Here is a 24,949-nt window from a genome sequence, read left to right as displayed (position 1 = left end):
AAAAAAAAAGAAAAGCAGAAAGGAAAAAAACAGACATCCTAAGGGAGAGGAGTGAGGCAAGCGATGGATTGATACTGCCCGTGTGAGCCTCAGCCCCCCATGTGCTGTTAATCAGCTGCCCCCCCACCCCGGGGAATACACTGATTTAATTACCGCCTGCTTGCACAGCCCGTCTGCAATGCTGCTCACCCAAGACATTGCACGAGGAAGAAACAGACACTGAACCTCAGCAGCCAGGCTAGAGCAGGATGGGCAAGCACAACAGGAATCATCCCAGAGCTGGTTTGGGGAGAGAGGGGTTGAATTGGTCCAGGGAGCCCATGCAAGCAGGCTGCCACCCAATCTCCTATGTGCAAGAGGTAGACACCATCAAAGGGCACATCACTGCCCCACCAGAGCCCTAGGCACTGCAGAGGGCATGGATGCATCAGGCTGTCACCTTTCTTCTATCCGAAACACAACTTTGTTTTGAGGACAAAACCAAAGACAGACAGTGGGCACACCCACAGAGGGGGTTTCCAGACTGGAAAGGGGAAAAATAGCCAGATGCAATAAAGGGCAGATGCCCAGCTACCAGGTGTCACATCACAACCCACTACTCTCACCAGGTGCGTGGCACAGACCCCACACATGAGCACATCTCTCCCACCCCTCTGACTGTCACCCTGCTGGCATTCTGCAGTGTTCATCTGGGATGCTGGAGCATCACTCTAATGCAAACAAATATCTTCCAGGGCTTCTGCTTCACAATGCACTCGTAATGTCAAAGAGGCCGTGCACAGAGCAACACAGACCTGATACAGCTCCTGGAAGGGGAGAGCTGCACCAAGTGCATCCACCCCCAAAGTGACTCTTCTGACAGTCACTTCGAAGGTGCTTCAGCACAAGGTGTGGGTTGCTGCTGTCCCACCTGGGGGACAGCTTGGAGGTTTAATAATTAAAGGCCGTGAGCTCGCCTGCGAAGGCTGGCACAAAAAGCGTCGCTGCGTCTTTAACAGCTGCCAGCGATGGGAAACTCATTGGAGTGTGTGTTCGGAGGGGAAGAAGGTTAAGATGATTAACTGGTGCTAACAAGTTTAGGATGTGGAAGAAGTATTTTCTTGGACGTCCATCAAAGAGAGGATTGAATGTTCCCCGGCGGAGGGGGGGCGGTATATGTTTAACAGATGAGGTTTCTGCCTCCCAAGGCCAGCCCAGCCCCGCATGATGCAACCTCTCCCTTTTAAAGGCTGACTCTGTCCCTGTACCATCAGTGTACCTGCGGCCCCAGCCTGGCACAAGGACTGAAAGGTGATCTGGGGGAAGGAAAGCCGCCCCTCCCCTCTTCCTGTTGATCTGCGTCCTGGGACACCCTCGGGCACCGGCGGATCAGCCTGGTCCTTGGTCCCCATAGGGCAAAGGTGTAGGCAGATGCCCGGAAAAGCCAACGGGGAATCAGGTATCACCACACTGAAAGCAGAAATCTTGGAGAGGACGGCTCCTCACGGGCCTCTGCATCCCACTGTAAAACCCCTCTCTGCCCCACCACAGGGACAGCAAACAGAGCCATCCTGCCACTGGCCAGGCCAGCAACCTACTTTTTACCTGCCCATGGCCCTCATGGCAGCACCTAACATCGGCACTGAAGCGAAGTCCCCTGGCAAACAGCTTCGGACGGAGCCGCCTGGCGCCTGCAACATCTCCCAGGGCCCATCCCGGGTATTTCCAGCGCTCCTCGGCGGCTGGCGGGCGCCCACGCTTTGCGCAAGGGGCTCGTGCCCCGCCGTGGAGCCTGGCGGCCGGCTCGGCTCACGCTCATTCCTCGGGCCGCCGCAGAGCTGTGGCATGGGCAGCACACGCGAGGCCCACGTCGCGGGGCCCGGACGTGCGTCAGCGGCTGACGCAAACCAGGCCGGCCATGTGCACACAGCCCGGGCCTGGGGAAAAGCCTCCGCCCCAGTAGCACGCTCGCGCGGAATCAAAGCCGTCGCGTACAGTAGCAGCGCAATGTGCTCTTTGCGTTTCCTCAGCCAGCTGGGATGGGTTTGCCTCGCTTTGTCAAGGCGTTGATTTATGCCCATATGTACCATATACATTGTGAGCGCAGGCACGCGATGGTGTAAACACTTCTACCGAACATCTGTACACAAACCCGTCAAACATGCAGAAGCTCCCTGCTGCAGCCCTCAACATGCACCCACAGGCAACCTGTCGGGCCCCAGACTGCACGTGGGGTGCCCTGTGCCACTGGATTGTCATTGAGACATGGATAGCAAAGGTCACACCGGGACCACAGACTGATAAAAATCAGCACAGCCACAGCGCTTTTCTTCACAGAGCACTTCTCGGCAGGTATCTGCTCCAAAATCTCTTTCCCATCCATTTAGTCCTCCATGTCTCTCTCTCTGCACCATCTTTTGCCTGAGAAATAGGTTAGTTTATCCTTGGTTTTGCATGGGGAATGGCTGTCTCAAACGACCAAGGGCTAGGATGTAACATCTGGGCCATAATATACAAACACTGTTAAAGTTAATGCTTGTGTTACCAGGACTCATGCACACCTGAATATAAATATTCACCTGTTTGCACTTTGGGCAGAGCTCAGCCTCCATAGCAATTCCATGTCTTTGGAGGAAATTCTTCTCACCTTCCATCCAGTTTAAAATTTTAAAAAAGCCACAAATAAAAAGTTTAAAATAAGACATGTAAAAGACAGAGAGGGGAGCCCTGGAGTGTACAGGAAGCAGGCCTGAACACGGCAAGGGGGAATTATCTGAACAAGCAGATGAGTGTAAATGAACAGGCCACCCTCTTTCAGAGCACCACTGTTCCAGGGCACCTTCCCTTTTCAAGGCTTTGGCTGTTTCTAAGCATATTTTGGATAAAGAGGGAAAGGCCAAGGTGTTTGCCATCCTAACTCTATTGCATGGTAGCACCACAGGGACGCTTTGAGCCCTCCAACCATTTTGCAGCACAGGCCATGCTCACAAACACATTAATGGCTTACACAAGCCCTCCTAGTCTGCACTCAGGCAACAACTGCAGCTTAATTAAAGTCAATTAAATGCTCCTTAATAAAGCCAGTTTAAATCCCGAAAGCAGACTAAGCCGGATGAGTTGATGCTTAGAGGTTTAAGGAACATCCTTTCTCCCTCTTCCTGTCCCTCAGACATGGATGTGGCAACATACAGGTGACAAAAGCCGAGGTTGGGGTGGCTCCTCAAATCGCTCCAGTTAAGAGCACAGCAGCCTACACGTTCAGAGAAAGAGAGTTGAGTGACCAAACAAACTATTTGTTTGGTGTTTTCCTGAATTGTTCACCCCCATTTATTCATAACTGCTCACAGAATCCACGGAATTCATTGTGTGGTTTGCATCTTCAAAACAAATGAAACAACAGTATGTCTAAACCAAACAAACCCCAACCCAAAATACAGCCAGCAGCCCAGGGCGCATGAGCAACTTTCCAGGCTGAAGTGTGTATATACTCTGGAGGGCCCAAAAATGTGGATGGGGGAATATATTTAAATTTCAGGGAATAACAGAATTCCCAGGGAAAAAGGAGGCTAGTATTTAAGCAATGATTATACTGCAATTTTTCTTCTAGATGTGCTGGGGGGGTGGTGTGCCAGAGAACCCCATTTTCTGATATGGCAGTGGCTGAACCGCTGCCCATTGCAGCAGCCCAGGCACTGCTCCCAACACATCCCAACTCCCTGGTCAGCCCTGCCACAAGGGCTTAGTCTTCCAAAGAGAAACACAATTCAGAGAGCCCAAAGCTTTTGGCAAGGAGCAGCTGCTTGAGACAGAAGTCCTCTTGTCCAATTTTTTTGTGAGTGCTTGTCAAAAAGCTGCGTTGAGGCACTTCCAAGGCGGAAAACACCTTTTGCACAGTCAGCATAGAAAGCCACGCTGACTTACTGTCCTCAAAAGGGGTGAAATACAAAACCAGAGCATTTCAACCAGTTCAATGCACCTCCTGACAGTAAGGCCACGGGGCCAAGGGTGTTCCATTGCACCCTCCCACCTCATCCTCCTCATGGCTCTGAGCCAGGGCCACTGACACAGCTTGTGGCTGCTGGTGTTTAAATAGCTGGAGTTGACCTTTCCACACCCTCACCCCACACCAGGGATCCCAAACACCTCCTTCACCTCTCGGGGCTCACCAGTGTTCATGTTTTTAATCTCATGGGAGCCCTGGAGCAGCATGAAGACACTGGCACAGGTTGCCCAGAGAAGCTGAGGCTGCTCCATCCCTGGAAGTCTTCTAGGTCAGGTTGGACAGGTCTTGGAGCAACCTGGTCTAACAGAAGGTGTCCCTGTCTGTGGCAGAGGAGTAGAACTAGATAAACCTTTAGGTCCCTTCCAACCCAAACCTATCTATGATTCTGTGATCTGTCCAAGCAGCCCCAGCAAGCTGAAAAAGGATCACATTAAACATGACAATGAGAAAAGATAAAAGCCATGAAAACAACCTGGCAAGAGATGGAGCACCCCAGCTGGGATGTGGGGAGAAGGCAGGACTTGGGCACTGTCCCCCTTTTTGGCTCATCTCCACAGAGATGTCTGGGGAGAAGATACAAATCCCAAGTTAAAAACGGATGCATCCACTTGGATACAACACCCAGGGCCAGGGATCAGCCCACACTGCCCAGGAGTCTCCCTTTGCTCCAGCCATCCCCACCAACCCCTCATCTGCTGCCTTTCCCACCATTTTTTCCTTCCTCTGCACCTGTCTGTGGGGACAGGCACAGGTTGGGATGTGGGAAATCCACTTCCCATCAGCTGGCCCGCTGGCTCTGGGTGGAAGCCAACACCCCACTGCAGTCCTACACTGTTTCTTGCTGGCCTTGTCCAGCAGCTGCCAATGTGTGAAGGGGTCTAGACAGCAGAGGACGGGTGTAGCCAAGAAGGAAAGCAGAATGCCTGGACTGAGTGTGTGCACCAAGTGGCACACATCTCCTGGATGCAACTGGGGCCATGGATGCACCTTGGCTTCTGCAAGTTTCCCTGCAAGAAGGGGAACAGCAGCAACAATTCTGAGTTGCAGTGTCTGCTGCTGGTATTTCTGTAAAGTCAATTGCAGATGAAGGGTGGCCAAGCAGCCTTCTCTGTCCCCCATGGTGGGGCAGATAGGTAACGTGGGGGAAATTTTGTATGAGAAGAAATGTCCAGGGGACATTCCTTTGCAAAGCCTCAAAGACATTCCAGAGAAAAGCTCAGTTCCTGGCCACTGCCAAAATTCTTGCAGCCACGCCACACATCCTCCAAGCCCCTGTAACAACAGAAGGTACACTGGTTTGTGGCAGGGCTATGCAACCTTCCTCTGACTGCCAGTGCCAGTGCCTGGGAGCTGCTTCCTCCTGCAGCCCAGGTCCCTCCTCTGCCCCCGAAAGGCTGCCACAGGGAGGGATGGAAAAGTCATTCAGCATCCCTCTGAGCTGCTTCCCTGCTTGCATGGCTGACCGCCTCCAGCACCGCAGGCTCCCAACCTGACCAAGGAGAAACCAGACCAAAACAAGCACTGCGGAGGCAGAGGGAAAGCAGCCAGCCTTTTTTTTTTTTCTTTTTTTTTTTTTAAAGGGATATTGAAGACCAGAGAAGAGAGCCAGCACAGTGAAAAACAGCCACGTGGGGACTGTGAAAATCAGAGCTGAGGAGAGGAAGATGGGAAAGGTCTAATAAAGAGAGTCACAATATACAAAATACACAAGCACCCACCTCCGCCAGGAAAGCTGTGGGAAGGGATTGTGGTCTAATCCCTGGCTGTTTGAGGCTGCCCAGGCAGACACAGTCTGGATCTGCAACTGGATCAAGATTAGACCAGGAAAGCTTAGATTTTTTGCCCTGTCAACCTGAAACAAAATGCTTTCCCCTTGCAGCATTTTTTTACTACATGGAGGAAATTAAGGGAGGTCGGTTGGCTGTAAGAGGATCCTCCAGCCTCAGGTAGCTCCTGACCACATCCACACACCATATGGAAAAGCATCTGCTCAGGCCCAGAAAAATTCCCCAAGTCACATCCATGCATTCAACAACCTCAGACCAAAACAAGTGTGAGCTCCCTGCCCACACTTGGCCCCATCCCCAGCACAGGGTCCGGGGTTGGAGAACAGCCGGGGTGCAGTCATTACTGCCATTGAGGTTTCTCTTCTCCAACCTGTACAAAGTTGTCCCAGATCTGTCTAGCAGTAAGTGGGGACAGAATGAATGACAGAGGTTATCTATTGAAGGGAACAAAGTAATTAATTATTCAGATAGGTTATGTTAAACTTGAGGGCTGTGTCCTCCCCACACTGCTGGAGACCTCTGTGACCTCTAAACTCAAAACCACAATGCAACATCTCACAGGTAGTCACACCCAGCCCAAGTGATCTGAAGTAGCTGCTCTCCAGTTAAATGAAGCTTTTATTTCCTTATCATTTGCTGTAAATACAGCTGTGCTGTTTTCCTGACCATGTTATTTCCAGAATCCTTATCACACACTCTCAGATAGCCACAGCACACTCACACAATTCACAATCTTCTTTTTCTCCTATTCCCAGCTTTTCCAAACCATTTCTGTTCACAATCCCATCCATTCAGAAGCTCTTCTATGGCAATGGGTGACACTGCCCTGGACCTCCACATCCGTGCTGAACAGGTCAGCAAATGAACTTGCCTTCCTTTTCCCCTTCTCTGCCATACAGGGACCTGACTCCCAGACAGGGATGAACTCAAATGTCACTTCTGATAAACATTTCTTTTGCTGAGGAGCACGGTGTGTTTACAGGCAGTGAAGTGAAAAGCAACGGGCATGCTCCAAGTCTTGCAACATCCTGACACTTCTGAATACCTTGGTCTCCCACAAAAGTCATCTTGTCTGGTCCTTGGGGCGTTTTAAACACCAGGGAAAAAAATGCGCAGAGGAAAAGGATTCCCAAGGTCTTGTGCTGGAAGAGAGACCACGCTGAAACGTGGTCAGGTGGCCTGCATTGCACCAGCCTGGAGACCAGAGGGAAATACCCTGGAGCAAAGGGTCTAAGAGGAGACAACAGCTGGCTGAAGGTACCTTTGTTTCTGTACTGCTCCAAGCCAATCTAAATCTCACCTGCCACAACATCAGCTTTAGACCATGGTTTCATTTCCCTCAACAGATTAGCTGATGGGTGGGGGAGAATTTTTTATGCAGTTTCTGTATCCATAGAATATTTGACAAAGACAAGCAAGTTTGACAGGTAAAAAGGAAGCCTCAATCCTTAGAAGACATTTATTGTTATTGTCCTCCTGAATCAAAGCTGTTATTCAGCAATACTATGAGCTTAATGGAATGAATGGGCACCTAAGATTTGTGAGAAATCCAGCACAGACTGCTGCCAAAGCTTCCCAAGGGATGTGGGTATCTGTAACCCAGTGTTATGATCTCGATGCTGAAATACCTGGGCGATTCATCTATCACACAAATGGTGTAGGAATGACATTCAGATGGCCTCAGAAAGGAACTAATTATCTTTTTCTCTGCTCTGCACTCAAGTTCAAAGTTTCCTTATTCAAGCTGGCTCAGAAACACCAGGAGGACATTCACTCCTGTGGTTTTACGGCATTTATTTGTCAAGCCCAGGCAAGAACTTAAAAATGAAGGAGGGCTGTGATTTGTGTTCCCATTGAAGGGAAAATGTTGGTATTTTAAATCAGTTGAACTCAGTTTTGATCTGTTCTTTTGTGAAACGCTACTTGGAAAACATTTCATTTGTACCATCTTTTAAATTTAAACTTAAATTGCTCCTGTTGTTTCTTTCTGGGACTAAAAAGAAAGTCCAACAGTCCTGATCTGGACTACTCAAATCAGGCTTTTCCCAGTGTTCTACAGTTCTGGATCCTGGATTTTAGTTCTTTCCACCACAAACCTGTAGAACTTTAACTCTTGCTTTTACAAGCTGTTGTGCTGCAAATTCATTTTAGTCTGACAAGAGACTGTGTCTGTACAAGCCTAAATACAAGGATTTTGAGACCTTAGCTACAGCAAAGACAACCCCTTTGTAATTTTATCCACCCTTATCCCAACTGTTGGCCACATCCAAATACCCTTTGTTAAGCACACTGCCAAATACTGTCACACTGGACATGAAGGAGAGCCAAAGGGGAAACAACTGAAAATGGAAATGCTACTTTCATGTTCTCATCTAGACAAAACTTTCCCTGACACCTTCTTTGCAAAACGAGTTTCAGTCACCCAATTTGAACATACAGATTCAAATTCTCCCAGAACTTCAACTTTGGATGTGAGTGGTAGCTGGCACTTCTCTATTTTTTTCTAGTCAAATGCATCAAAAGACAATGAGGAAGGCTGAATGATTCATACTCATGGAATGAAATGCCATTCACAAACGTTTTTTCCATAGCAATTTGTCACTTATTGTATTGAAACCACTTCAGAAGATGTGTCTCAAAGAGCCTTTTGATATTAACATGATTAAAACCATAATGCAATTAGGCAATCCCATAATAGTTCTGTATGTTATATGAGTGGGACCTCAAGTGACCACTTCATTCAAGCCCCTCATAAATGGCTGCTTCTAGCAGAAAGCTGTTAATTCTGCAACATGCCTCGGATAGTTGCAGAACACCAAGGAATTCAAATCTTCTCAGAGGCATTTTGGCTCACCAAAATTCATCTTAGGTGCTGGATCTAGCCTACATGTCTCAAGCCTTCCAAAATCAGGCAAGAAAGATACACTTCCCAAGAGCCTCTCTGCCCACTTCAAAACTGGTATCTAAAATCAGTGGGGACACTGGTCCTCCAGATGTGTCCTTCTCTTGTGGCTATCTGGACATCCACCTGGATCTCTCTCCCTTTTCCTGTTGTTCCTGTCACATGTTGGCACGTACGTACGTACCAGACTTGTTGCCCACATCTCCATATCAATTTCCTGTATTTGAGCAAAGTGTCATGCAACTTTGCATTCACACTGGAGACTGCATTTAAAAGCCCTTTAATGAGATATAAAAACAGAAAAGTTTTTGTCACTTTCTACAGTGCCAGCTGTCCCAGATCCCTACCTGCCGGGCAGTTGCATCGCTGGTGTGTGTCTCGAACTTCTCGATGTCTTGGCAAGTGGAACTTTAATTTCTGCCAAGAGAGGAAAAACAGAAAAAGGATTAATTTATACCATTGAAAGCAAAGCCTCAAATTCTTGAAGAAGTGGATGCTGCCCAAGTAGAGATGGGAGAGACAGGGCAGAGCAGTTTGGGAACGAAGAAAGGCAATAAAGTTCATAGCCCTTAACTAGAAATGCAGGGTTTGATTGAAAGCAGGCTGAGGGAGTTTCGTAATGGCCTCCAAATGTGGCCCTCCTGACAGGCATTACAAAACCAAGAGCCAGCAGTGGCAAATAAATTGGTGACTGTGTCCTCGTGACAAAGCCACATTTCTCAGAAGACCCACTCAGTGGGCAGAAAATGAAGATCTGAAGCAGGTCCTCTTCCACCCTGCAGCACATTCCTGATGTTCTTGGAGACACCTGGAAGGATAGAAGGATTCCACTGCAAGATTGGGGCTGAAGATGAACTGGAAACAGCAACAGCATCCCCTGAAATCTTCAGATGCTGAGAAACCTAATTTTTCCCCCAAGGGTAAAACACAACAAAACCTATCAAGAGCTCCCACAAGGTGGAATTTTGTCAGAATGTTCATTTCATACACGAGTTTGGATTTCTAATGATGCCAGTGTGTCAGTCCCCTGCTCTCTGGGCCCACCTGTGTATCTCTTGAAAGGCAAACAAAGTCCACCTGAGGTCACTGCATCTTCCCTCACTGGGAACATCAACAAAATTAACCCATGTCCTGAGAAAAAATGTGCTTCAGCGGTAGCATCTTCACCATCCCTCACAGACTTTATAAAGTAACCTTAATTTAGTGAAGAAAATGCAAATCAATCCAAAGAGGTTATTCATTAATGCCTGCAAACCACACTTGGTTAATGATTTGAGACCACTGAGCTGCTGGGGTTCCTAAGCTCTGGAATCACTCTCTCTTCCCTCCTAACCTCCAAGCCCAAATTCCCATCCCCACTGAGCCTTCCTATTTTTTTAAGCACTTCACAAGTGGGTCAATATTTCAAAAGAAGTAGCCTTACATAGGAAACAACAGAAGCCCGTGCCCAAGATCATATGGAAATTGCTTTATTTTCACAAAAGCAGCTTTCTGCAAGAAGGCATCAGTTTGGGGAAAAAATCTTTTAGAGAGGATAAAAGTAAATCAACCTGTTTCTGCCTGGGATGAAGGAAGGCAAAACTGGCTGGAACATTTCCACTTTTTCACTTTGAAAGGACTGGCTTCCTCATTGCAAGTCAAAAGAGCAATGGTTGTTGTGAATGACTAAAAATTAAATATTTTCAGAGCTTTATTTTGCATGGTAGATTGAAATGTTTTGATAGCAAGCTGATTTGATAGCAGGGTGAGGAGAGGGTTTTAGGCAAGGAAAATTGCCAGTTCCCGTAGAGCATTTCATTGGTGTTTACCTTCTCAGTTAAAAGCACAGATATTCTGTGAATTTCTGCATTTGGGCACGTTGCCATCCTGCTGCCACCCCAGATGGCACGGCTCTGCTCTGCAGCCCTGCCTGGCTTCTAACTGCTAGTGGTCAAACATGGGCACAAGCAGGACAGCAGAGCCTTTATTTGGATACTCACACTGGTATGTGGACACACACAGCCCCATTCCCATCCACACATGTGCCAACCAAAACGTCTCCAACACCAGACTGCCACGTTTGGGTGGTGCTCCCATGTTTGGAATGGGGCTCAGACAAGGAAGGGATGATGGTTTGCAAAGGCAGGAGCAGAAAGCCATTTCCTAGCCAACAAGGGTCCAAACACCCTGCATGCAACAGGAGCCTTCAGAGGAGACAAATCTGCAAGGAAAGATGGAACAGATCCCTGCCCCACCAAGTGCAGAGGCACTGGAGAGGCTGTAAGGGAGAATGGCTGAGTTAGGCTGTGCCTAAGAAGCCTTGGCTGGGTTGCTGTGCAGGCTTACAAAGAGAGGAGCAGCATAACTGGACAGGGAAGTGATGACCTAGCAGGACTTGAGCATGACTGGGAACGGAACATGTCTGATAACATTTCCCTGAGGCTTTATCTGCAGGGTCAAGGTAGTGGGAAGACCTGGGATAACTGAAATAGCCTTCTCAAGGACAGGGGCCTCTGGGGAGGGAGGTGCTGGTGCTGCTGGGCAGGCTGGAGCACAGCCCTGTGCACCATGAGCATGCAGCCATCACTCACCAGCATTTGGACATTCTGCCCCATCCCTCGTGCCTCCCTCAAGCCCAGGAGCTCTGCACATCCCTGGGGAGTGCAAAGGGCAGTGGTGCCATGGGACTGCTCCTCTTTAGTGGGAGGCAAAACCTAGCAGGGATTTAGGAGCGCCTGGTGCTCATTCTCCTGCACAGTCTATTAAACAAACACTGCCACAGAAAAAAATCCTTGGCTCTTGGAGACCTCAATTCAACTTTGGGTGGAGATGGCAAAACAAAACAAACCCCCCAGGCTTTTCTGCTTCCCTCATTTCCACTGTGCAAAATATTGCCTGGTCCAACACAAGAAGCTGGCTTTGATCAGGAGAGCAAACCAAATTTATTTCCCTCTAAAAATGTCATTTCCAAGAGAAAACTTTCATTCCCAGGCAATAGAAAAGCATTCAATTTTAGGGCAAGGTTGGCTTCTGTAAGCAAAACTTAAAAAGAAGGTCAGCTCTGGGAATCTAGTGTTTGCAATCTCCTCCCTGGGATCTTGGGAATTTTTTTTTCACCTGAGGGATACTAGGGGCATGTAACATCAAGAGTAGCAACAGGCTGCCTTCCAGAAAGGTTGAAAACACTTCCTATGGAGGGGATTGCTTTGTCAGCAGAGCCTGCTCTTGTCTGTCACTTTATCCAGTGACATAACAGCTGCATCTTCCCCCTGTACCATGGCAAGTGGCTGAAAAAAGCCTTTGCCAGCACTGGAGCCACAGCTGATCGCCCCTGCCTGCACCTCTGTGGATTCAGGAGCCATGGAACGCTGCTGAGTGAGAGGAAAGGGAAAATCCCATCTGCAAGAGGGCAAGGCCAGGAGGGTCATGCTGAAACAGCTGCTGGGAATGGGCACTAAAGTCAGCACGGGCTTTTCCCATGGGTTTTGTTAACTCACCACAAGTGTGAGAGGACAGGGCTGACATGGGTGGACAGAGCAGCAACAGCAAGGCCACTTCTGACATTAAAGTGTCATTAGGCTGTGGTCTCCTAAACCAGTGCCTGTCTATTTTGGATGGGCACTTGAGATTAGGTGAGAGGGAGGGCACCTCTTCAAAGGGGGCAGATTAATAGCTCTTTAGCATTCCCAGTTGTTTGCAGTCACCCAGGGAGGTGAAATCATTTCCCACCACTATCTCCAACAGCTAAGAGAAACACATTTTAAATAGATAATCTATTACAACCATCAGGAGGATTTCAGGGGTGGGTGGTTTTGTTAACTCTTATTGTTTTACCTCCAATTTCCCCGTTTTTTCTTAAAGGCCCAGCTCCTGGGATCATGGGACCTTGTGGCACAAAGCAAATGAGAGCAGCAAGTCCTCCCAGATGGAGCAAAAAGCTTGGCAATAACACCACCTAGGTATAGGGATTGCAAGCAGCTGAAAGGAAATGGAACTTAGCTACCAGAGAAGCTGAAAGAAAAAAAATAGATGCCCTGACTGTGGGGCAAAGAAAACTGAGCTAAAGATGCAGGCAGGGGATGCTCAGAGCAAGCTTGCAAAGCCTAAGAAACAATTGTGCTGTGTGCTTTGAGATATGGAATAAAATGAGGGGGGGAAATGCTCCAAGTCAGGAGTGAAAAAGTTGCCTGGTGTCCCTCCTTTGCTTGCATAAGGAAAGAGTTCCAGGGAAATGAGACTATTGGGAAAGCAGTGAGGATCAGTGCTCCCTCCCCATTCACAGGCACATTCCTGAATCCCTTAAGAGTCACTGAAACCACAACAAACACCTTCAACACAAGCCCCTGAGAAGGCTGAGGGGCAGCTGATCTTCCCCCAGGGTGAACAGGATAACCTGCTGCTGCATCACACATACACATACATTTCTATCTGTACAAACTCACCAATTCTGGGATTTCTTTTTCCTAGCAACAGCACTGAATCCATCCCATTCTCCACCCTGATGAGTTTTTGGCAAGTGAAATAGCAGCAAGTGTTACCCAGCATGGGAAAGGACCTTGTTTTCTTCTTTGGAAAGCTTTGCCTCTCTTGCAAATGCCAGTAGTGGGTTTATTTGTGCTCCTTGTATGATTTTATGATGTCTCATAAATGCAGAGGAATTCGAATTCCTACATGGAGTTAAAGTTCTTCCTGTACTACCTGCTTCTGGCCCATTCTGCACAGATGTTTTTACAAGAAAACCTAGTCAATTTGAGTCTGGTAGAAAATTCCCCTGTGGCAGTCGCCTACACCAGGCAGAGGTTTACACAGTAGCAAATGAAGCACTGGTCAGGCTGCTCCTGGGAAAGCATCTCCCGCCCTCTCCTCACTCCTCCTGAGCTGAGATGGAAACTCTGCCACAGCCAGCCACCAGAGCTCAAAAACCAGGCTCTGAGATGGAGAAAACAGCCCCAGCAGCTGCCCTAAAATTAACATCTTAAGCAAACCACCCCAGCTTCTCTCCCTGCCACTTTGCTTTATTTTTGCATGTCTAGAAGAAAGGCCTCTAAAACGACTTTGGCAATTTGCACTTCTCAGTACAATCTCTATGGCATCCCTTGCAGACCCTTGGGAATACCCAGGGCACACTCATGGCCCAGACTGGAGGGCATTACACACTCCAGCTCAGAGCAGTACAGGTGTTGAGCATAACCTCAGAGCTCCTCTATCAGCCCTCACAGACTTTACTTATTCACATCCCTCCAGCTCATCTTCCCAGCCACCAGAGCTAGAAATGTTCTCCTGTGCTGTGCCTCCCCCCCCACCTCTGATCAGCTTTTTCTAAAGCCGGGGTTCCTTTAAAGCTTTGCTATTTTATTTTGTGATGGATTCACTGAGCTGGCAGCTGTGAAACCCATTAAGGTTGAAACACCAGGAAACGGTGAGGATGTGGCAATGAGAGGCGGCGAGGGTCTGAGCAGGGGGAGAGGAATATCCCACTTTCATGTCCATCACAGCAAACCCATCTGTAGCCCCTCTCCCCGACTCATGGTCAGCACAACTTAGTTTGCTTTCCTTACTTTTTTTCTCCCATCCTTTCCCTGTTCCCTTTATCTACCTTGTTTTCTCCGTCCTTGCCCCTTACCAGTCAGTCCTGGGCCCCACTTCAGACAGAATGAAAAGGAGGACCAGAAGGATTTTTCATTCCTAATCAAAAGCCTGATATGGCACCCCACCATCTGTCCACCAGCAGCCCCTTGCCCTGGATCTCGAGCTGCTTGGTCCATGCCAGTGCCTCTGGCTGAGTGTGGAGCTCTGAGGTTTAGATGCCTAGCACAAGTGGGCAGCACAGTTGGCAAGGGTGTCCTCCCTGGGGGACAGAGCCCTCCTCCCCCACGGGCATCAGACCTTCACAGGTATAAAGGGAAAGGAGACATGGGCCAGGCATCCTTCCTCCTCCACAGTCTCCAGCACTTTACTCCAAGCTGTTTTTGAAGCTGTGGCCCAGGATGGAGCTGGTAACCCTGGTGGTACTCAGGAGCAAGTGCTGGCCCCTCAAGCTGTAGTTCCTGTCCTACAGCTGCTCCCCACACTGGCTGCAGTGGGGACTGTGGGCACCCCCAGGAGCACAGGCGGTGCTGCTGGGCACATGGGCATCATGAGACCCCATTTCCTCGCTAAGCCGAGCTATAAAAAGGTGCAAAGGTGTCCCTGCCAGCAGAACCAGCAGGACACAGGGCCATCCGGCCCCAGGCACCATTCCCGTGAGGCACTTCTCAAATCTCCATAGAGATAAACTTCGACTTCCCAGCAGACTCATGCCAGCAGCAACAGAGGGAATGCTGCACTATCCCCTGCCTGATGGCAGGGAAGGAGTCCCTGCATGAGAGTGCAGCCACAGGGCACAGATCCAATCACTCACAATGCTTCTGCCTTCCCAAACCCCTTTTTAAAGTAGGATATTGCCCCACGGACCCTGTCTTTCCCTTATTCCTCATCCAAAGAGGCAACTCAAAACCGTATCCTTCAGCTCCTGCAGTGTTTGCTAACTTAAGGTTCACAGCCCAGCAGATCCAGGGACTGCTCTCACAAGACCCATAAAACAGAAGCAGAGCCTGTCAGCTGTAGGTTTAAACTCCTCACCACAGACTTTCACTGCTCCTAGAAAGCAGGAGGGGGTCCAGGTCACCCCAGGTGCCAGGCAGCACTGCCCAAGGCAGGTCCCAGTAGTCAGCACTCTGATCATCCCATTCCTCACCTCATCTGGCAACAGCAGCCTAAAAGAGATTTTTTTCAGCTACAAACAGTTTTTGGGCTAGCCCCAGGGATCTCTCCAGCATGACTCAATCCAAAGCTAGAGTAAACAGAGAAAAGGAGAGGTGGGTGGAAATGGCTCCAGCCCTGAATTTCACCCCCAAGCCTCTCCTAGAGCTGTGGGAACAGGTCAGTGGGGACCTGTCTGGAGAGTTCAGAGACATGAGCCACCATCTGCTCCCTGACACATGTCAACACCACTTCAAAGCCCAACAAGGCAAGGAATACTCATCGCAGCCAGAGCAGAGAAACACAGACAGCCCCCAGCAGCATCAACACAGCAAAGTAAAAGGTGTCAGCAACAATAATCTGCGCTTTTGGGCCCCCTTTATTGACCTGCTGAAGCCAGTAGCAGCATTCCCCCATCACCAGAGGAGAGCTCAAAGAGTCCAGTGGTGTTTGGCTGGAACTCAAGTCAGTATAACACAGCCATATGCTCTGCATTGATGCCCTGGCAGTACCAGAAACCATCCTGGCAACACCAGCGTGTCTCATTTTCCTGAGCCAGGAGCTGTGGAAGGGGTCAGGGCTGGTACAGCAGCAATACCAGCCCATCACAACATTGGTGTGCTTGCAATTACCTCTTCCCATAGCCATGCTGGCTGTGACATGCCTTGCCTGTCCCCCTTCCGGGACTCAAACCCATGCTGAATCCCCAGGTTCAACCTCTAATTCTAACACTTTCAGCATGCTAGACTCCTGAAGAGAAGGGCTAGAGGTTTTTGACTCCCCAGCAGGATAAGGGATAAGGGTTTCCTCTTTGCAAAGTGCAGACTTTAGCTAGAGCATGGGCTGAGAGGAGAGAAGTAAACGCCGAGCAAGTTTGAGAGGTGGGAGGGACCTGAAGGAACAGGGACTTCAACCTAGCAGCAGCATCTCTCCTGCAGAGATACATTTTTAAGAAAGGGGGAAAAAACGCATAAGGTGACTATGCAAGCATGCATATGCCTAAAACCTATACTACTACAACCTATACATGCAAAAATGAAAGAACACTGACCTCATTGAGCAGTTGGTCAACTCTTCCCAAAATAGCTGTCTCCATTTGGTCTGCTGAGAGCCAGGCAGGGAGCTGTGTGGGTCTGTCCGCTTCCAAGTGGGACACGCGGGACTGCAGATCGGAGGTCCGAAAGTACAGCAGGAGGCTGAGCACCAGAGAGAGCAGGGACACGCCGGGCAGCCCCGAGCCCAGCAGGAGAGGGAGGCGGCAGCATCTCTCCCCATCGCCGCTCCTGGGGGGAGCCACACACCCCCTGTCAAAAGCTGCTTCGTCGACGCCTTTCCAGCTCTTCTCCTCCAACATTCCCTCCCTGTCCTGAGAAACAATAAATAAATAAATAGAATAAATAAAGCTTCGCTCCTACTCGGAGACACGCGATCCAGAAGGCATAGAAAAAGAACGTTGAAGGGAATCCCAGTGCCAGCAAATCACAAGTGACAGCAATAATGACAAAAGTGGATTGGGGGGTGTCTTTAAAAAATAAAAACAAACCACACACACATAAAAGGGGTGCAGAAAAAAGGGATCCAGCTGCAGCAAAGAGTGCGAGGGGGAAAAAAATAATCTGATCAAGATTTTTTTTTTTCCTCCTGTATTTCAGTCTTTTAGTTGGCTGGTAAGTTTTTGATTCTTTCTAAGCTGTCAGTTTCAGTTCCTTCGCAGACTGGCCAGGAGCTCGCACATGAAAGTCCCCATTAGAGAGAGGTAATTCTCAGCTGCTCCGGCGACGTTGTGCTCTGGCTGATCGTGGCTCCCCTGTAACATGACACACTCCCTCCGAACTACGGGGCTGGGATGAGCGAGCTGCGCGGCTTCCCAAAGTAACCTCCTCTGCTCGCCCTCTCTCTCCACCTCTCCCTTGCTGCATGATTTATTTATTTATGCAAAGCGCCGGGGTGGGATCGGGCAGTGGGACGCCCCTGTCCCGCTCGGTCCCCAAACCACCTCTCCGCCGCCAGCCCTTCCCTTTGAAGTGACTCTCGCCGAGGTTATTTATAGTGGCAGGAAAGAGATTGTAAAGCAGAGGCTGGGCTCACACCAGCCTGCGTCTTCCTTTCCTCCAGGCAGCCGAGAGCACTTTATGGGATGGTACAAACGGGCTGTCGCGTCCCCCACGCAGATCCTGGGGCAGCCCTGAGGCACCGGCAGCGGGGGATTTTGACCCCGATATTTTGAGGAGAGCAGCCAGGCAGGGTGAGAAGCAGAGGGAAACATCTGGAAACAAGAGCGGGCAGCTGAAGGCTCTGCAAGAAACAAGGGAAGGGCAGCAGGGAGAAACACCCCAGGCAGGCAGGCTGCAGTGCCAGAGGGGAACATCTGGGGCCTGATTTGGGGGTACAACCTGCCAAGGGTGCTCAGAGGAACCAATCTGCTGAGGCCCTCTAGTGAAGCAGAACTTCCCATCATCTCCATGTTCCACCAGGCACGGGGCACCAGACAGACAGACAGACAATCCCCCTTTGGCAGGGAGCAGTCTCCCCAAAACGTGCCTTAGGGCAGCTCCTAGCCATGCATCTGGGAAACAAAGCCTCCTTCTGTTCTTCAGCAGCAAGGGAGGGCCACCTCTCCCAGTTTTTCTGAGCATAACATACAATATTTTATCCTCCAGGGTGACAGGCAGGCTCTGCTCAGCCCCTGCCTGTCTGTCCATTCTTTCATCCTCTCCTTGAGCACGCTCAGCAGTGAAGCAGCAGAGAGCTCACCGTGGTGCACAGTCATTAAAAGCCAGGCAGCAAATTGGTCTCTTAAAATCTGGCTCCCTTGTGGCTCTTTCGCTGTCATTTACACGTTTTAAATGAAGATTTTGCGTGCAGTCTGTGCTGGAAATTAACTGGCAGAGAAAACTCATATTCATCTCTGGCCTGGTCTCTCTTTCAGGGGGCTGGAAGAGACAGACCTTCTGGGAGCAGGTTAATGCAAGCACGAGCTGTTTCTCCTCCACCAGACAAACCCTCAGAGGGCCCGGTAGCACACAGCCCCAATTCTTTGGATGGCCTCATGCCTTTCACAGCCACTCACTTCCCAAAATGGGGTTTTAGAGTCTGCGAGGCAGGAAATCCTTTCTTTATTTCTTTTAGTGGGTTTCTTGTCATCTCACTGCTCAAATTTGCGTTGCTGTTCCGGCACGCAGGGAAAACACCCCTCTGATGGCTGCAGCCTTTCAACAGTTTTTCATATGAGTGGGGCAGAGATGTGTAACCCACAGACCTGGCACACAAAGGGTGTCTATTTGTTCAGAAGTTGTAGCCACCCCAGTCTCCTACCCCCTGAGTTTGCAGCCTACTTCTTTACAAAAGGAAAAGAAGTCTTTGAGGGCCTGGCTCCATGGGAGTTACCCAAGATACCACCTGCAATCACAGCAAATAAGTAGACAGAGAGAAATGAAAGGGAGATGCCTAGAGGCTGATGATACAGTGTTTGAGAAGCAGAGATCTTGTCAGGAAAATACCAGTTAGCAACTGGTGCTGAGTGTCCTAGAGAGTGCTGCAGTACACTACCTCAAGACTGGGGTTGAACTACTGATGACTGAAGCTACCTGCCTGTGTTATACAAACACAGCCTGTCTCTCCCTCCTTTATACCAATCTAAACACTGAAATCACAAAAATGCACCCTCTAAGCTAAAAATGGAAATCTGCTGGGTGTCTACAACTCTTTTCCCCCCCACTGGCTGGGGAGAGCTCTCTGCTCTTTTGTGCTGGTTTTTGATACAGATCCTGCTGTCCAGACATGAGCATCACCTGAATGACTCTGTAAGTGCCTTTTCCTGCCTCCCTCCAGCCCCTCTCCAGCTGATCAGCTCATTTAGAGGGTATGTCATAGCTGCTGCAGGCTGGGGAGCTGCACTCAGACGGGTTTCACGCACAAGCCTTAGCTGCAGATGTGCAGGAGGGTAATTTTTCTATCCATGAGATATTACGGAGCCCTGTCATCCCATGCCAATAGAGATGGACTAATTTAGCCACAAACCTGAGCCAACTGTGCATGTCGAGTCTGCAGCACTGCTCAGCAAAAAAGCTGCCTCCAGAGACAGGCCTGGCATGTGGAATCATCTCAGCATTCCTTGGGTTGAGCACAGCCCAGACTTCAACTCTCTCAAAGGCCTGAGAGGAGGGGAGCCTGAAACCCCTCCTGAAACCAGTCCTCCTGCAAATTTGTGACTCTCAAAGTTGGTTGAGTAGAAACAAATACTCACTTGCAATCAGGAGGGATTTCACTGACTAGTGACTCTCAGAAAGCCCTGCACACGCTGAGCTTGAGCCTGTATCCCTCTTTCCTCAGGGAGGTTGATGATATCCCTTACAAGGACAGCAACCACACACTTTCATCACTTCTAACAGGTCGTCCAGGGTGTTTAAGGACCTCAGCACAAACATATAAAGAACTGGACCAAAGAGAACTCACATATAACCTCCCAAAGCAGCTAAAACTCCTCTGTACAATGAAAAAGTTTCACATCTAGCCCATGGCACTGGGTCAATTGATCAGTTCAAGCAGCTGCGGCAAGACTCCAGCTTGGTCAGTCTCGAGCTGGCACAGGCAACTTTGTTTTTCCTCAGGGACATCTGTATGTGGGCAAAGCACCCCACAGAGTCTGCCCAGCACTGCTCTGCAACAGACACACAGTGCTCACAATATGTGGGGATTCCTCACATGGCATAATGTGGTCTCATTGCAATAGACCATAAGCTCTCTTTGACCCAAAGCAGGTCCTGTGGACATGAACCACTCCATGCCACAGGCCAGACATGGATAGAGCTGAGCATGGATGAGCTTCTTGCTTCTATGAGCACAGTTCAAGCCAGCCAGGTATCTACAACAGGTCTTCACTTGTAAAGGGATAGGAAACAGCAGCAGGCTTTCCTCACCTTCCATCACTTAAAAGACAACCTTCCATTAAAAAGTAACATTTCCTTCCTGTCACTAACTTAAAGTTGAAGCCAGCTGCCTGGAGATGCCATGTGCTCAATCCTGCCACTAATCTTCCCCTTTTCAGACCATTTACCAGGGAGAAAAACTCCATCCCAGGTTTCTTTCTCTTTCTGTTCTTCTGCTTTCCCCCTCCCCCCTGCCCCCCGCAGGAAACACGGGGGTCTTGGTGTGCTGGAAGCAGCCATTAACCAGCAGCCGACATCTCCAGCTATTGTAAATATATTAACTCAAGGCCTTTCGCTGCATTTATTAGACTCAAGAACAACATCTGGAAACAGATGTTTTCTGAGCAGAGAAGAGAGGAGGAAGGAGGGTAACGAAACAAGGGGGTGGGAAGGACTCTTGCAAGTGGAAGTACATGGTCTGCAGACCATCCCTTTGCAAAATGCTGCTCAGATGGAGCGCTGCAAGGGGCTGAGGCAAGCGCAGCCACATCCCTCCAAGGCAAGGCAGCGAGAGTGGAGCATCTTAGGGAGGCTGCCTGACAGAAACAGCAATGGGGGAATAGAAAAACTCACATCAGCTTTCAGCACCCTTGTGAGGAAAGGTCAGAACAAACTCACACAAATGGGACACTGCAGCAGAGAGATTTAGGGGGGTGTTCCTTTCCTGGTCCTGGACCTTCCCAGTCCTCAGCTGCTCTATATCCCAGAGTCTGGCAGGCTTGGAGTGGGACAGTGTCACCTCCATAACAGTTTGGCAGCATCTGCCACTGTGCCCACAGTGTAGGCAAGGTGTAGGGCTCCCACAGTATCCTGTCTGTCCCAAGCAGCCTGTTCTCAAAAGGCAAGCAGAGTGGAAACCTCCCATGCCAGGGACTTTGAAGGAACAAGGGGTCCTGCTCTGATGTGGAGTCTCGATATCATGGCTCAAATTTAGACAATATTTAGAAAATTACACAGTGTTAATTAGGGACAAAAAGCAACCAGGCACATGCATACTTAAAAATATATCTCATGGCAGTACTGTGAAACTCCATTCTCAACTAGATACACTTTGGCTTAGGTACCAGAGATGCCTAAGGTACAACAGAGGTCTGAGATCAAAGCTTCTCTGCATTTCTTTTGTGGGAAATGCAGTGTTACACATACACATACCCTCGCTTTTTATTAAAATAACCCTAAAGCCAACAAACAACTCCAAAAACTAAGACAGAAAAAACCAAAACCCCATAACAAGTATTTTGTCATCTTTAACCTCAGGTTCACAATGGGTATCTCCACACCCTTGTCCCTCTGAGATGCAGTCACACATACTTTGCAAGCAAGGTCAGGAATATTGAGTATTACCTACCTAATTTGGTATTTGTTTATAGGAAGCATTAAGTGGCCTATGGAGCAGAACAATTCCCGCCTGAGGAGCTGCTCTAACCCATTGTGGAGTTATAGAATAAAGACACATTTGATCCTTTGGGAAAAGGGTTATGAAAATACATGGAAAAAAATATACTGTCCATGCATAGTAATATCATGGCTGTTTTCAATCACTTGGTCTCCTACAAAACAAAGGGGCTTACTGCACAATATGAACTCCTAGCACTGGTAGCAGCAAAGGAAGTAAGCAAGAATCAAAGTTAGTAGTATCTGGTCAGGCTTTTATATTTTCATAACCCTAAAATGCCTGAGCTCGTCGTTGCCTCCCTCCCAACAAAGGCAAACTGGCTTTGTACAGCTGCAGTGCTGGGAACCTGTCCCCAGAGCTGTGTGAGAACAGTCAAGCAGAGCTGAGCCACGTCCAGAGTGGGAGCCTGGCCACCAGCAGCTCCCGCAGAGGTTGTGTCAGAGCTTCCAAGAGAGGATGGAGCAAACACAGGTTGTGCACAGTTTGGGGCCACCCCATCTCTCACACACCCCGCAGAGGGAAGGCTTTGCTGGAGGAAAGCAGGAGGCAGCAAGTGGTGGACACACAGTTAAACTGCCCACGCTTGTCCTTGTGTTTTCAACTAACCTCTCACCTTTTGTTCAGATGATGAGGGAAATGGCTCTGAGCAAACCAGGCTCTGCACCCTTCTTCATGGAGGAACTTTTTTCTCACAGCAGAAGCCCTGCACAGCCAAGAAGCATTTCACAGGAAGAAGTTTGATTTCTTCGCAGCAATTGTTTGGGTTTTTTGTTTGTTGCTGGGCTTTTTCTTTCTTGTTTGGAGCTGATTTTTAATTTTTGGTGCCAGTGGAGTCTGCAGAGATGGTCATCTCTGCTAGGCTGTTTTCTACTGTTATCTTGGTTCCTGCAGAGCCTGGGTGGGAAAGAGAAGTTAAATTAAGAACAACATTGCTACAAATAAGACAAGAAAAAGCCTCCATCCCTACAGCACTATTCCCAAGTATCCTGCAAGCCTAATTCCCACAAGCAGTCTGTGGGAGATGGGTTTTGCTCATGACAGAGCTGTGCCTACACTGGGAGAGCTGCTTTCGAAGTTCTTTGTTCTGGTGAACATGGGAAATCCCTGGTGCAGAGCATTGCTACAGGCTCTCAGCACAGCTGGAGCAGTACGAAGCTTTAGCTGTAGCAAAGACGTTCTTAGACTGAACACTCAAAACCTCCTCATCCAGGTGGAAAAATAAAAGGTGAGATTTTCATGCATGAAATCATCAAGGCACAACATTCTCCATCCCAAGGCTAGGGCTCTGAGGAAAAGCTCCTCTGTTCCCAACAGCAACTCCCTCGGCCCCTTGCTGAGCAGAAAACCTCCCCCTATTAAAAGCAAGCTCAGGCACTGTATGCTCAGTTAGTTACTTGTACACCGTGGTGCTCGCCACAGCACATTGGCACACGTGGGGCTGATGAGCCAGAGCACTGATTTGCATTTAGATTTACCATTAAACAGTTTAGTGAAAAGCTACTGCTGAATGCCTTCAGCCTCACTGCACAGCTGGGTATTCCAGCTACCCCAAAGCCCACCCTCCCCCTCACCTCTGCCAGGCAGAGGGCTCCTGTTAATCCTCCACTACCTATTTCCACACACATGACTAAGAAAACCCTTTTTCTTCATCTTTTGCAGGTGCAGATCAGGGTCAAGCTGCCACCAACCCAGGACAACCAGTCAATATAGGTAGGGTGAATGCCCTATGGGGTGAGCCAGAAAACCCAAAATCTTGGCTCCTGCCCAGGGCCACGTGCATAGAGGAGGGAGGCAGAGCTGTGACACAGCTCTGCCTAGGAAAACCAAACCCTGCAGGGCCAGGGCAGGTGAGTATCCCTGCTCAAGCAGCTGGGAAACCCGCAGCAGCTCTGTATGAACTTTGAAGTTAATGAATCAGAGCTGGGAGGACTGGGAAACCCAGACTAAGTGACAACTGCACTGGGGGAAGCAAAAGTAATGAAGCAAGGCTTCCCCAGAAGACTGATTGTTTGGGAATCCAGAAGCGAAGGAGAATGGATATAGCAAGCTCAGGAAATTGAAAACAACTTAAGGTAAATACTTCCTCTCATTCCAACACTTGGTCTTTTATCAAAGCTGATTCAGACCCTGACAGCAGCGTGCAAGGCAGCTCTGCTCCATCGTAATGCAAAAGACAGGCCCAGCAGACAAGAGGTGAGTGGCTAATGGAGCGGAGTCGGGTTCAATTTCCCTGGAAATTACTCGCAGAGGAAAGCCAGGAGACAAGGAGCACTGCTAATGTCCTTCTGCAGCACCACTGTTCCCCTGTGCAGGGCAAAGCCCTCACTCGTGCCCTCTGCCCCCCAGGGGTCACTTCTGCACACCAGTGTGAGGGAGAGGCAAGCAAGGTGAAGCAGGAAGGGTGTGAGCCTGGGAGCAGATTGATTGTGTCAGAGAGCAGCATGGCTCCATGGCAGAGTTTTCCCTCTCACCACCGCTGCTTTCATGGCACCTGATGTAAATCCTCCCTGGCAGGGTAATTAACCTGCTTTATTAAAAGCAGCTCTACCAGTAAACCTTCAGCCATCTACAGAGTCCCTTCCAGCTTGGTGGGTTTTTAGCTGCCACTGGGGGCTCTGCCTCCTTTTAGCAGCATCTGAGGGAGACTATGGAAAGATGCTTTTCTATCCCAAGGGCACATTTGGCAAGATCAGCACACACGATGGCTGCAGTTTTCCAGGATGTACTCCATCAGGCTGGGTGCCCAAAGGGCATGTCTGAAGCTGAGTCCCAACAAACAAACTTGTTTTAAGAGAAAGGGTCCGATCCCTCTCATCTGGGACTCACTGAAGTCAATGGAAAAAAAGCTCTTTTTAGCTTCCTTAGTCATGGCCACTTAGGTCTCGTGCCAACTCAACATGAGTTCAGTCACTCCAGATTTACGCCAGCCCAGAAAAAGGGAATCTATTGTGACAGGCCCCAGTGAGAAGAGGGGAGATCCGGGTCATCCCACTACAAAACTCACTGTCCACATGGCTGAGCCAAGCACTCTTTTTTTACCTCAGGCATCTGAAACCTCATCTTGATGCACTGCAACATTCTTCCTCTTTCTCCTCAATAAATCAGTGCTGTCCACTTCCTGTACATGCTTCGTACCTTTCTCAAGTTTGAGAGGCCTGTTGATGATTATGAACAGCAGGAAGCAAAGCATAGATAATTACTAGATCAGTATTAAGTAGTAAACAGACCCTTGCA

General features: G+C 49.1%; 1 long non-coding RNA gene across 1 annotated transcript; it reads right to left on the bottom strand.

Annotated features, from left to right (window-relative positions):
• Positions 1 to 9,005: 9,005 nt before the first annotated feature.
• LOC127059745 (uncharacterized) lies at positions 9,006 to 17,399 on the bottom strand. The gene is made up of 3 exons (XR_007777873.1): positions 16,942 to 17,399; positions 16,443 to 16,757; positions 9,006 to 9,088 (listed from the first exon to the last, which is right to left on the bottom strand). It is a non-coding gene; the product is annotated as an uncharacterized LOC127059745 (long non-coding RNA).
• Positions 17,400 to 24,949: the final 7,550 nt, after the last annotated feature.

Source organism: Serinus canaria, chromosome 6 (assembly GCF_022539315.1).
Source record: "Serinus canaria isolate serCan28SL12 chromosome 6, serCan2020, whole genome shotgun sequence".
Lineage (NCBI taxonomy): Eukaryota > Metazoa > Chordata > Aves > Passeriformes > Fringillidae > Serinus > Serinus canaria.
This window is presented reverse-complemented; position numbering and strand designations above follow the sequence as displayed.